General features: G+C 31.1%; 2 protein-coding genes across 2 annotated transcripts in view; one reads left to right on the top strand and one right to left on the bottom strand.

The window, feature by feature from the left end:
- The window catches only part of LOC145252766 (uncharacterized), a 380,616-nt gene extending 376,655 nt beyond the window's left edge, over positions 1–3,961 (bottom strand). The window contains exon 1 of the mRNA XM_080112672.1: positions 3,829–3,961. The gene's annotated coding sequence lies outside the window, so the exon portion shown is untranslated. The remainder of the gene's footprint in view (positions 1–3,828) is intronic.
- Positions 1–15,357, top strand: part of LOC145252767 (uncharacterized) — a 55,169-nt gene that overhangs the window by 13,927 nt on the left and 25,885 nt on the right. The window lies entirely within an intron of this gene.

Here is a 15,357-nt window from a genome sequence, read left to right as displayed (position 1 = left end):
TCGCCCAAAATTGATTAAAATATTTGCCGCATGTCTGAATACCCGTTATGTATAAATTTCAAATGTTTTGACCCAAATATCAATACCCCTCACATGAAATCTCGAGTCTCTAGACCGAAAATTGACAGAGTTATTTGGTAGAGAAATGTACACACACACGCACACACTTTTATAGATATACACACATATATGTATACATACATACACACAGACAGACAATTTCACTTGTATAGATATATAGATACATATATATACATACATACACACACATATATACACACATACACACATATATATATATATATATATATATATATATATATATATATATTCAATACAGAATTAGCTCTGTAATCTTCTATAATATAAATCTCACTTTTCTGTTTAAATGTATGCATGTATGTATGTATGCATGTATGTATGTATGTATGTATGTATATATGCATGTCTCGCAAAAACTTTCGACAGAGGCGACAGATTTTCACGAGATCGGTATCATTTTGAAGCCCGACCCTTCGGACGACAAATATCGAAAAATTGGCAAAAAAACATTAATTCCTTCACCCTCAACTGGGCACTTTTCTGCAGGGTGGAGTCGCTTTTTTTTCGCCGATAATTTCGAAAGTCATCGCCTCTTTTCGATTGTCTAACCTTAATTTAAATCTACGTCACTTCTGGTTTGACGATGGGCGTAACAGCTAACGCGTCACGTTTTGTTTTTTTTTTTTCTTTTTTTTCTCTCTTTCTTTGCCTGCCTACTCCCACTTTTTTTTTTTTTTTTTTGCTTAGCACACACCTCCAAACACCCGGGCAACGCCGATGTAGTAAATAATAAATACGAAATCTGCATGAATTAAAATATATTTTAAGCGTATTTTATGAGCGGGCAAGGACTGTGCTAGTAAATACATAAATCCGTTTTAATTATCAATTAAATAATAATCCGTATTCCTTAATTGTATGAGAGGATTCATAATCGGCCCAAGTATTTCCGATTACTATTTACGGCACAAACTAGACAATGGGTGAATGCGGTATTTTGGTCTGAGCATCTTGCGTAGGGTAAGTCCAAAAGCTTTTAGCAACAATGTACAAGCACCGACCAAAACCTCTTTCCCAAAACGATTTAGGCCTCATGCCAAAAGTAAAAAATGAATTTGTGATCAGGTTTATGCTAAAACCTTTTTTATGCATGTCATTTTTTTAAATTTTTTTTTTTTTTACAGTAAATCAGGTGCTTGTTCAGTCTCAAGTGGACATCTTCTGTAAGCGTGGCTGCGCATGTAATTTTAAAGTAATGGGTTGCACAATATCTAACCAAGCAAGGAGAAATCCAGGACAACTAGAAATAATTCCGAGATAAAAAACGAGCACCTTGTATTTCCAAATAGTCATCCATTTTTTTAGTACTGACCAGGTTCAATGTTTCTTAACTTCGGAAACCAGTGTGTCTAACGCGATTATGTCAAATGTGTAGTGTATGAACCGAAAAATATAGCACAGTGTGTAGTTTATAGACCGTGCTATATTTGTAGATAGGATTTTCAAGTTAAATTCAATTTTTGCGGAATGTTCTGTTTATTATTGTTAGAAGTTTTTTGTTTTGTTTTGTTTTTAATTCCACCCTTCTCGTATTAAGAATGGTTTTGTTAATAATAACTTTATTATTTTAGCACCATCCGTAAATTGCACAAGTACCTAACCTCACATCCTCCAAACTTTTTTTTTTTTTTTTTTTTACTACACACAATAGTAAATAGTGCATGGAATTTCTATGCAAAACAAAATCTGAGAAAGAGAAGTATAACAATGTTTACATTAATTGCATGGCCTTCGGGCCAAGATCAAAGTGTGGTATCTGTTCAGATGCTACACTTCAATTTTTTTGTTCTCAGTTAGTGGAGGAGAAATTCTTCACGTTTGAGACAATTTTTAATTTTTGTTCATTTTCTCCACATTAAAAAACGACCTTGGAGTATAACTCTGCCCTCGTGGGGAGGAAAAGTAAATAGGAACTTCAATATCGACAACGCTCGGGAGAAGCGGAGACTTTTGTAGGAATGGAGAATTTAAATAGAAGATTAAGAACAGAATAGAGTGCTTATGCACTTATGTTACCGCGCTATTTTTTTTAATCGTATATTCAAGTTAAATTGGAGTTTTACGAAATCTTTTTTTTATATATATTATTAAATTGTTAGGTGAAAGTACAGAATAGTTACAAAACTCCCACCCCTCCGATGTTAAGAATGGCTTTCTAAATAATAACATAATTTAGAAATTCATTCTTAAGAACTTTGTTGAATATTATGTATACCTTCATCGACGCTTAAATTTGTGTCCATGTTTTGGGGTGAATGAATCTATTACTGTATATACCAATGCTATTGAGTTTAATGTTTACAACAGTATATGTTCTTCTTTGTTTTTATTTCTAAAAAAAATAAATAAATAAATTCCTGTAAAAAAATCGAATCTCTATTTTCTTTTTATATTATTTCTTTGTTCTTAAAAAAAACATTTAAGTTTAATTAACGATATTTTGGGTACTTGTGCAGTTTAGGGATCGTGTTATTATTATTCTTTTTTTTTTAATGGGAGTTTCAAATTAAATTCAATATTTGCACGGGGTCTTTTGTTTATTAAATTGTTAGGTGACAAGTACAGAATTATTAACGAAATCCTCTCCCCATATTAAGAATGGCTTTATAAATAATAACGTTATGTCGGCACGTAAACTGCACAAGTATCGAAATTTGTTCTTACATGTGGGTAAAAAATATTTTTTTTAGAAAAAAATTTAAACATTAAGAAAACGGTAAAAAAAAAGAAAAAGAATTAATGAGTAGATCAAAGATAAACGCTATGAATTATAGGATAATCCGAAATAATCTGATAATCCGTTATATCGGAAAGTTTTTTTTTGTTTTTTTTTTAGGAAGGGAATATTTATTTATTTTTTTAAAAAAGGAAAACGCATCTCTATTTTTGTTTATTTATATATATTGAAACTTAAATTGTATGATACGACAAAGGTGACCGAACTCTAAATATAAATATAAGATTTAAAAAAAATTTATCCCATAATATATATATATATATATATATATATATATATATATATATATATATATATATATATATATATATATATATATATATATATATATATATATATATATATATATATATATATATATATATATATATATATATATATATATATAAGGGGAAAAACATAACAAGCGTATCAACGTTTTTCTAAAATAAATAAATAAATAATGTTTTCTCAATGAAAAATGATCAGGAATGAAAACATTAATTCTGTGTTTTTTGTTATAAAATTTCGTTTGGCTTTCTTTTTTTTTTTAGCTTTCTTTCGCCTTTTTTTTTTTTTTTAAATTTTTTTTAATAGAACACAACACCTTGCTTTCTTTTAAAACATTCAAAAGGTAAAAACCAAAGCAGCGAAATAAAAATCGATTAAAATTCGATAATCCTCTGGAACACTGAATAATACTTAACTTTTTAATAGATTCCATTTTTTTCCAGAAAATTAAGAAAAAATAAATATAAATATATAAAAACAAGCAATAATAATCCGATTTTTATGTGTCGCCGCTGAATGGCTCAATTCCGTGTTTTGTATTTTTTTTTAACATTAAGTGACAAACGTTAGCAAGTGCGTGGTGTTTAGTATTTATGTTCGTATATATATACGTACACCTGTGCGGTGCGCTGGATTACGAACACAAAATTGTGCTTTAAGACAAAACTCATTAAATAAATATAACATCGATAAATGATCAGAGGTGCATATTTACTTACTGTTTACTTATATACGACGGGTTTTGCAGCAGGAAAAGAGAAAAGAAAAAAAAAGAAATCGGGGGTGGCGAGCGTAGTCCAACAAATCTCTCTGCACGGCGAGATCGGAGAACAACGCTTGAGTGAAGGGAAGGGGGGTAAAGGAAAGAAGAAAGGAAGGCGAACAGAATTTTAAACATGATTGTCCTACCTCTTTATCGATCTCTCTCCCTCACACACACACACACACACACGCACGCATACACACACGCACACAAACACCTTTCTCTCTCTCTCCCTTACTCCCTTTTACTCTCTCAGCCCCCACCTTGCTTATCCCTTCCCCCTGCTCCTTGTACAATGTCAAATATGCAAGACCCACAACATAACAATATTGTCAGCTTTTATTTTCATCAATGCGACGTGAACACTCGTCGTAAAACTATATTAAGCTATTCTGCTTTTGATGGAAGAGTAGTTTTGAAAACAAATTAGAATTGTTATATATATATATATATATATATATATATATATATATATATATATATATATATATATATATATATATATATATATATATATACCAGTGGTGAAAAAACCGGAATAGAGTGTTCAATGTGTAGCCAGAGCAGTATATAAGAAATTTATTACTGTGAGTCCAGAATGAGTTTACATATATTTATATATTCTACACACACATACATACATATATATATATATATATATATATATATATATATATATATATATATATATATATATATATATATATATATAGAGAGAGAGAGAGAGAGAGAGAGATACCCCTATAAATTTGTGTTTTTTGTGTATATTTCATATGGTGCATATTTCATATTAAAAATCATTTTCTCTATTTATTTAAAAAGAAAATACAACTTTGTTATATATGGGTCGTGGAATTGCATTCATCTGCAAAAGATCTAAGTAATTATCATGTTCTTTTAAACGTATATTTTAATTAATATCCCTATTTGTTTTTCGGTTCTTTTATGGAATGATCATCTTTAAATAACTATTACGTGTAATTATATTCATACAGATATTCTACATGATTTATACTTGCGTAATATTTGCATAAAAAGGTAAAGGTAAATACGAACACACACACACACATACATACATACATACATATATATATATATATATATATATATATATATATATATATATATATATATATATATACGCTTTCTGTGTTACGGCACATTAACCCCTCCCTTTCTTCGCCATTTAATACCGAAGAATCTGAGAGGTTTTTAACCACTAAGGAATTTGACCCAGGAGATTTGGACCAGAAATCTCTTCAACTCGAAGAGTTTTTGATGACGAAATAGCTACTTCTTTAAAAAATAAAATAAGGTATCATTTTAGATTAACACCCACCACTAAATTAATCCTCCACACACAAAATTAAGCCTCTTTAGAAAACAAAATAACAGATTGTTTTAGTTAAAACACTCCTTAACAAAAAACATCCTGATATTCTACCTTTTTAGGCGATTGCGTATGATAACCCTGAAAAACTAGGCGTAAAGAAGAAAACATATTTTATAATTTAGAGCAGGAGATCAGTTTCGCCTATAAATATAACATAAAATGATCCTCAACTTCCGGGTCATTGTATCTTTTGGAAATGTATAAGGTTGCTGTGGGAGAACGCGAGAAAAAGCCTGTTTAGGTATTAAAAATTCTTTCACTGTTGTTTTTATTAAACTAAATGATAAATCATTTCCGTTCAAAATCCAGTTGGTATTATGCATCTAAAATTGAGAAAAGCACGTTTCACTCACTTTCGTCTTCAGATAAGCACGACATCAGGTAAAATTCGGTGACAATTTTGTTTTACTTTGACTTTTACATATGTTGTTGACACTTTTCAAACGTGTTTTTTCTCATTTTTAGATGCATAATACTAACTTGATTTCTTAAATATAAATGGTTCCTCATTTAATAGTATATATAACAAAAACAGCATAAAACTATTTTATTGTCTAAACTAATTTTTTTTCGCGTTCTTCCATGGACGCGACCTTTATACATTACCCAATTTTTTAGGGTATTTAACAAAATTCTTTTACAACTAATCCTAAGTGTGTGTATATATATATATATATATATATATATATATATATATATATATATACGTGTGTGTGTGTATGATGATTTAACAATAATTATTCTTTATACCTACAAACACTAGTTTTCATGCTTACGCAATCACCTGTGTAACGGGGGAGACAATACCTGCCGGTCATGAGATTCGAACCAGTCATGAAGCCACCTGCTCCATTTGCTAAGCTTTTACTTCAGGGCCACCGAACAATAGTTCATTAGACAATCTAGAGTGTTTGAACGAGCGCAAGTCGTGAACATTGCATAAACGCTAGTTAACTGCCTTTTAGTTATTATTCCGTAAACAGTGCCGATCCTTAAATATTCTTAAAGGGTTTGATAATTATAATTAAACAATAATTATTCTTTATACCTACAGACACTAGTGTTTCATGCTTATGCAATATATATATATATATATATATATATATATATATATATATATATATATATATATATATATATATATATATATATATATATATATACGGGAATTTCTCGAGAGCTCTTTCGGCTATCATCTCGTCAGGAGAAATCGATAGCAGGCAAAAACAATATTACTGACGAAATTAAAGAGCTCCCGAGAAATTTCCGTATATTTTATTTAAATCCTTATATAAATTTTGTACCTCCAAACATTTATATATTTATGTAACTTCATCAGATTTTACAGAAATCGTCCATTTCTGTAAAATCTGATGAAGTTACTGGATCGTTGATACGATTCGGTAACTGAAACATGTGTAACTAAGCAGTTAAAACGGTAATATATATATATATATATATATATATATATATATATATAAAGCTGAATGTCGTGTGTGTACGTATGTGTGTGTGTGTGTGTGTCTGGTCACGAATAGGCTCCGATATGGTTGAGTATTTTAAAAAACTGATTACATATAATGATAGAAGATGTATCGAGACTCAGGAATGGGTATGTTTGATCTGGCAGAACAGTGGTTCATTAAAATTGTGGGGTCTGCGTTCGCGCCTGGTCCACAAAGCATGGAAATAAAAAATTTAAAAATTAAGAAAAAAAACGTTTACAAGTGTTTTTGATATAGATGTACATAAGAAGACTTTCATAAGTATGTTTTAACTTAAATAGGGATGGTATAATAAAATTATGGGGTCTGCGTTGGCGTCTGACCTCCATAGAATGGAAATAGGCGCACACTTTAATAAAGACTTTTCATATCTATCTGCGTAAGTATACTTTGATAATTATGTTTCAGTTTAAAGAAATATGGTATAATAAAATCATGGACTGTTCGTTCGCACATGACGTCCATAGAATGGAAATATGTCACAAAGTTTAACAAGGTTTTTTAATATAGATCCACATAATATTGTGATAAGTGTTTCAGTGTGAACAGGAATGGTATAATAAATTATGGGATCTATCTATTTATTTTTACTTTCATCATATTTTGCTTAAACATGACTTCAATTACTGAAACATGACATTAAGAAAAATCGATTTTACTAAATAGCGTTATCTTAGTTAATGTTTTTAGCGATGTTTTAAGTATTCTATTTAAAGTAGTTATTTAATAAACTTTAAACAACAATTATATTGATAATATATTTAATTTAATTTATTTGGAATTATTATTTCCAGCAGCGACCTTTTTTAACAACATTTTTTAGAGTTATTTGCTCCTAGCTGCTATGCATAAAAAAAACAAATGTTCGCCAAATAAAATCATTTTGTTTTGTTCATTTTTTGTTTGGCTTTTATTGATTTTTTTATATTATTAAAAAAAAAAAAAAAAAAAAAAACACTTACGAAAAAACTGAAAAGATTTCATTTGTTTGTTTTATTTTATTCCTTAAACGACTATACAGGAAGCGGTAATTTTTCTGGTGGGGGATTACATTGGAAACATAAAATAACGATAAATTTAATTATTTTTTATGAGACCATTCTCTACTTTCATCTAACAATTTAATAAACAAAACAAACCCCAAAATATGACAAATTCAACTTTTTTTTCGGGGGGAGGGGGATTGCATTAGAAACATAAAACGACAAATAAATAGCAAATCGAAAAGCCCCCCCTAAAAATGCAAATCTAAAATTTCCATTATTTACAAAAAAATAAAAATAAAAACCAGTAAAAAAAGTGCCCTTACAAAAAATAAAAGTAAATACGTAGTTTAGCGGCATAAATTATTTGACAGAGAAAAATATTATAAAAACTATTTATTTTTATATAAAACATTAAAAAATTCATTTTTATGTTATTTTATCATTTTTATTAGATTAAATGTGCACGCCTTACACGTTTATCATTTGGCCTTTTTTAGGTTTGACAGATTGGCCTTTTTAAGGCCAAAATTGGCCTTTTTTACACTCTTTTATTACAAAAAAAATATGGCGGCTAAAAACATAGTTCATGAAAGAGCTTAAAAAGTCCAATCTGCTAAAACTTAGAAAGGCCAAATATTAAAATCAATATAGCGGCCTCGAATAATAAATATAAATGATGAAAAATAATAAAAATCAATTTTTTCTGGTTTTATTTTAGCCTTTGGGTCTAACAATGTGTTTTATATAAAATAAATAGTTTTTAAAATATTTTGTCTGGCAAATATTTTACGCCGCTAAACTACACATTTACCAAAATAAACGCACGCATTAATGTTTATAAACGTTATTTTTTTAGATTCACAAAAGCGTGAGTTTTCTTAGAACAGTGATCTCTTCTGCCGAAATAGTTGTTGGAGAGGGTATCAGATACTTTTTTGGAGGGGCGATTACATTTACATGTTTTTATCCGTTCTTTTATTTTTTAAATTGTTGTGGGGGTATCCACGTTACCGATCATGAAAATGATGAGTATAGCAGGCGTGTTTCAAACGGAACTTCATGTCAACCCAGGCAACGCCGGGTACCCATGCTAGTATATATATATATATATATATATATATATATATATATATATATATATATATATATATATATATATATATATATATATATATACTAGCAGGTAGCAGGACGTGTGTACCGGTGGAAGTATAAGCCCCACCCACCCAACCTATAAAAAAAAAAACAATTACGTACGGTTGTAAGTTAGAGCCACTGCACAAACATTATAATTGCAGGCATTGGCGCCCGTGGCCAAAATGAATATACCTTTGCGATGTACGGACGTATTTCATATATATCTAGAGACTACCGAAATACCCTGGCCAAATCGCCGCGTCTACCAAACTTAAATGAAATGAAACGAACATTATTTATTTATTTATTGTTTTTTTTTGTATTATTATTTATTTATTTATTGTTTTTTCTGCACTTTTTAATTTATTTATTGTTTTTTATTTATTGTTTTTTCTGCACATTTTTTAATTTATTTATTGTTTTTTTATTTATTGTTTTTTAATTAGTGTTTTATTGCACTTTTTTATTTATTTATCTTTTATTGTCTTTTCTGTACTTATTTATTTATTTATTGTTTTTTATTTATTGTTTTTCTGCACTTTTTTATTTATTTATTGTTTTTTTTATTTATTGAACTTTTTTAAATTTATTTATTGTTTTTTATTTATTATTTTTTCTTCACTTTTTATTTATTTATTGTTTTTATTTATTGTTTTTTCTGCACTTTTTTAATTTATTTATTGTTTTTTATTTATTGTTTTTTTCTGAACTTTTTTAATTTATTTTTTGTTTTTTTATTTATTGTTTTTTTATTTATTGAACTTTTTAAAATTTATTTATTGTTTTTATTTATTGTTTTTTCTGCATTTTTTATTTATTTATTGTTTTTTATTTATTGTTTTTTCTGCACTTTTTTTAATTTATTTATTGTTTTTTATTTATTGTTTTTTTTTCTGAACTTTTTTAAATTTATTTTTTGTTTTTTATTTATTGTTTTTTTCTGCACTATTTTTAATTAATTTATTGTTTTTTATTTATTGTTTTTTATTTATTGTTTTTTCTGCATTTTTATTTATTTATTTATTTCGGTTCAGGTATGCATTTACAAGAAAATATGTATTTCCCTTTTATCATTTTAGTCAGAACAAAGCCGTTCTTAGCGTTTAGAATAATAAAATGTCTTACGGAATAAACACCACCAACCGCCCCATTTTAAGTACGGCTTTCGGAATAAACACCCTTTGCAGGTAGGACAACCAGTGAAAATTCACCGAAGTCTAATTCGTTCTTACTAAAATAATAATCAAATAAATGCAACATGCTTCATCATCTTACATATAAATATTTCACATCAATGTAAATTCAATGTGTTGCGTTATTATTTTATTTACTGTTTTAGTGTTGTGTTAATTTTTTTTAATTTCGTTTCATTTTCAGTGAATTTTATTCAAGTACGAATGGAAAACATTATCAACAATTTTATTTCATATTAGTAAGGAAGATAACGAACATAGTGAATACTAAAACAATAACAGGTACGCATGGAAAAATAAAATAATTAACAATTTTATTTTAGTAGGAAGGATAAAAATAATAGTAAATCGTTATTTTCTCGTAAATGCGTACCTGAACTGAAATAAATACAAAATGAATGAATGAATAAATAAATGAATTATTTAATTTAATTGGAATTATTTAATTGGAATTCATTATTGAGATGAGTATTATTTATTAATTTATTTATTGCGGACTATTATCCTAATATTTCCTAGTTGTTGTTTCACGACGTTTCGGCCAACTATTCCTCTGGCCTTCGTCAGGTGGTAACCGCGACGGGATAGGACCTCTGAATCTCCTAACTGCATTCTCAGCAATTACTGCCATCCATAGTTGTTGTCGTCTCAGCACGTTTTTGGCCAAGTAAGCCTCTAGCCGGCTAAGGGTAGGATTGAAACCACTATCTTCAGACAATTCTCACCTGGAAGCATAGAGATTCAACGTCTCTATCCACTGCTCTACTGTAGTTGTAGTAGTAGTAGTAGTAGTAGTAGTAGTAGTAGTAGTAGTAGTAGTAGTAATAATAATAATAATAATAATATTAATAATAATAAAGGCAAAACATGAAACACTACATGAAACTTTGATGACCTGTGTGAAAGCTCCTTGTGTGCCAATAATAATATATAAATAAATAAATAAATAAATAACTTTCGTATCCTTTCAGTTTCCGATCCGGTCTTTAAGTTTGGTGGGCGCGGACGATTTTTTGTAGTGGTGATTTGGCCAGGGTATTCCGGTAGTCACATTTGCCTATATTTATATATTGAAGTGTATATCTTCCAAATAATAGCGTCTTTTTGAATAATCATTATGTTCGCCAAAAAAAAAAAAAAAAAAAAAAAAAACGACCTTGTGTCTCACTGTCATCGTGTGGAGTCAAGTACATAGGAACGTCAACAATGTATACGTTATGTGATTAATGGCAAGAAATCTCGAGAAACTCATTTTGTTTATTTGACGAATAAATCACCGTAGTAGTCGTTGTGAGGGAGAAATCGCCGTGTTAGTCGTTGTTACGCAAGAAAATGTAAAAAGTAAGCGTACGTAATTTTTTGGACTGGAAAAAATATAAATACAGTAATGTTTATTTATATGGGAAATATTTTTTTGTTTTTTTTGCCCCCTTTAACCCTCCCCCCCCCCAAAAAAAAAATAGGTGGCCATAAAGTGGGTACTGATTGTATTTTAAATTAATATAGAAAAGCGATCCCCCCGTTTTGTAAACTATAAGTTCTTAATATGTTAGTCGGTGGTAATGTAGAAAAAAAAATGGTTTGTGTGATACAGCCTGTTGTGTGTGCTACTGTATTTGCTCTGCGTGTGTGCTATCCGCGTCCTCTCTCTCTCTCTCTCTCTCTCTCTCTCTCTCTCTCTCTCTCTCTCTCTCTCTCTCTGCCGAAAGAAGTTTTTTTTTGGGGGGGGGTATTTTTATATTTTTAAGGAGGCTCCAGAAACTGGCAGAAATATTTTTTTTTATCGATCCCTGATTGGTCAAAAATTCATATTTTTGACGAAGAGGGTGTCTTCTACTACGTTAGCTCTTTCTGAAGAGTCTTGCTTTTTGACCCCCAAAGCATGTGGGGGTGAATACGGTACAGCCCGCGCAAATGAATTTTTTGAAACACTCGTGTGTGGATAAATGTTAATGTGTGTGTATGTGTGACTTGGAAAGATAAAATAAGAAACAGCTCACACTTAATAACGGCGTTTGTCTTGGTTGTTCAATTCGTGAGGCACCTTAGTTACCATGTTTTTTGTCTATCCAATCTCTCTCAAGTGGTTGGAAATCGTCCTATACGTTACGTCTAATTCAGAAGCAAATTCTCGAACAGTTGTGCGTGGATTGATTTCGACTAAGCTTCTTAATTATTCGTTATCAACAGCCGATGGCCGACCACTATGTTCATCGCCTTCAAGACTCGGGGCCGCCACGAAATTTCTTAAACCACCATTGTGCTGTATGTTCAGTAGTGGTTCCTGGGCAAAACGTTTCATTGATATTGCGAGCTGTTTCAGCAGCTTTTTGGTTTAGTTTGAATTAACATTTGTGCGAATTTGCTTTTTTCCATCTTGTATTCAACATTCTGAAAAGAAGACATAATTGTTTCAAAACGATTGTAATTTAAACGATTAGATAGAATGAAAAACGTTCTTTAAAATCATATATAAAGTAAAGGTATTATAACGAAAACTTATTTGAAAATACATCATTTGAAGAACTTTCTTCTCAACTTAATGTTTAAAAAGATCGATCTGTCGACTCTAAAACAAACAGCGAAAAAAAAAACGGAAATAAACACATACACAGCAACAATAATATTTTGTTTAATATAAAAATCATATTTTTTACATTTAAATGCGTGTAATTTCCAAGTTTAACGGCGTCAAAACGTGGTGGCCTCTATTCCGAATTTCTGAAATCATATATAAATATAGATTTTGTTGGTCTGTCCGTCTGTCGCATTTTTTAAGGCGTAATAAATAGATTACGGAACTTATCTTATTTCGAAATATCAGAGATATCAACTCCAACAGAGTCTACAACATTTCTTAATGTTAACTGAAGTATGTTACTGGTCCTGACCAACTCTGAAGGTGTTCACCTTTCCAGGCTTTACCCTCACTCTTTAAGAAGGGGTTTATTTATTGCTAATCGTCTGGGGTGTCCCTACTGGGGAATGTCGACAGGGTTGCCTATCCATTACTCTAGGGCGCTGGTTCTTCAATCCCATTTCCGACACTTGTGTCACATCCTGCCGCCGTGGAAGGGAGATAAATATCTCAAATGCTTTCAGAAATGGCGAATATTGCATTAACAGTAAAAAAATAAATCTCCAATAAATAAATCAGGTGACATCCACATTAAAACACGACCCTGGTGTCTAACTGTCCCGTGGGGGGGGGGGGGCTTGTAAATAGGAACATGACACTAAACAGAAATCTTGAAATCTTCAGTTGGAGTTTCCAAACAACTATTTTGACTTTCTTATACATAGAGTTTAAAACACGATATAGACAGGTACTTTTGCATATAGTTTTTCCGCATATCCCGACGGTTTACACAAACCACCAGAATAGGGCGAAAACGCTCAGCCAATGAAAAATTGATTGACCATACGACTTTTCAAACACGCTGTGTGTTTTGCTAATAAAAATCTCAGACGATAACTAATCGCTCTGTGTCTTTGAGGGATATGACCCCCACCAAGAAGGAGGGTTTCCTGTTGACTGTGCCAAAGTGCAACGCCGAAACTTCCCTTTCCATAATAAAGAAGTACATTCTACCGGGGAATACGGTCGTATTCAACTTGGAAAGCCGGTACTTCTGCATTTATTGACCCGTATTTCCGTGAATGTTGCCTTGGCATATCTCGGCAGCTTACGTAAATCGCCGGAATATGACGAAAATGACCAGTCAAAGAAAAATGAAACATGATGATATATTTTTATTTTATTTCCATTTTTCTACATTGTAAGCACTCTATGATAATTAATGTTCTTTGAGATTAATTAAACTTGAGAGCCGGGAGTCACCATATAGTTAATGGCGTAAATCAGATAGAATTTGGTTATTTATTGGGACGGCTCAACAAGAACTTGTTTACATTGAATTTGAAGGCGACCATTTTGTATTCAATCGAGAAGCAGGCTATCGGAACAGTGTTCCACATGCGAGCAGTTCTGAGAAAGAAGTTTTGTTTCATGGAATCTGCGTTTAGATTTAGGCACAGTTAGAAAGTGGGGGAATCATATATAGTGGTTGTAGCTAGTCAAGTGTTTTTTTGTGAAAGTTTGGCATGAGGAAACCGTAGATTGGAGTTCAGTCGAGTACTTGCCATGAAAATAATGATAGAGCAGAGACAAGCTCGCGACGTCTCTTCTGTGGAAAAGAGGTTGCAGAGAAGAACTCTATCAAGGTTGAATAGGGTGCGCCGAGCATCTCCTGCCCAGATGTAGTGTTGTAAAATTTGATCAGTGCTCGGTATATTCGGGCGGATTACGTAAACTGCCGGGATATGCCGAGGCAACATCACAGAAATACGGGTCAATAAATGCAGAAGTGCCTAAAACATTCTTAAAAAAAATAATTATAGCTTTGACGTAACGTCATAGATTCATGATTTACGTCATGCATCAGAACATGAAGTCAAACATAAGCAGCAACAAAAAAATAAATAAATAGACAAATATTATCAACAGCTTATTGAGATGAGTATCCTTATAGTTAATTCATTTATTCGTCGCCCGTGGCGCAGTGGATAGTGACGTCGAATCTCTACGGTTCCAGATGGGCACTGTCTGAAGATAGCAGTTTCAATCTTACCCGAAGCCGATCATAGGATTAGTTGGCCAAAACGTGGCGAGACGACAACTATGGAAGGCAGTAATTGCTGAGGATGCAGTTAAGAGATTCAGAGTTCCTATCCCGTCGCGAAAACCACCTGGCGAAGGCCAGAGGAATAGTTGGCCGAAACATCATAAAAACAGCAGCTAAAAGATGAGGACAGAAGTCCGCAATAAATAAATGAATAAATTTCTTTATCACAATAACGTTCGGTCATTAAATTATTAGTCATTTAAAAAAAATTTAAGTTAATTATTTAATTATTTATCCTTATCTTCTAGTTATTCCTGTGGCCTTCGTCATGTTAACCGCGACGGGATAGGAATGTCGAATCATCCAACTACATCTACAGCAATTACTGCCTTCAATAGTTGTTGTCATCTCACCGCGGTTTTGACCAACTAATTCCCTGACCGGCTTCCTATCCCGCCGCGGTTAACCTGACGAAGGACAGAAGGATAATTGATGGAAACGTTTTGAAAACAACAACTAGAAAATGAGGATAATAGTCCAAATAATTAAATAATAAAAAAAAAATATGCAAAATTACTCATCTCAAAATAATTCTAAATTAATTCGGGTCCTGGATATGACCTTAAACTATATCCAGTGGTGAGGC

The sequence above is a fragment of the Euprymna scolopes genome, chromosome 29, assembly GCF_053919585.1.
Source record: "Euprymna scolopes isolate OS-2025 chromosome 29, ASM5391958v1, whole genome shotgun sequence".
NCBI lineage: Eukaryota > Metazoa > Mollusca > Cephalopoda > Sepiida > Sepiolidae > Euprymna > Euprymna scolopes.
Note: the sequence above shows the minus strand (reverse complement) of the source record. Positions and strands in the feature narration are given on the sequence as shown.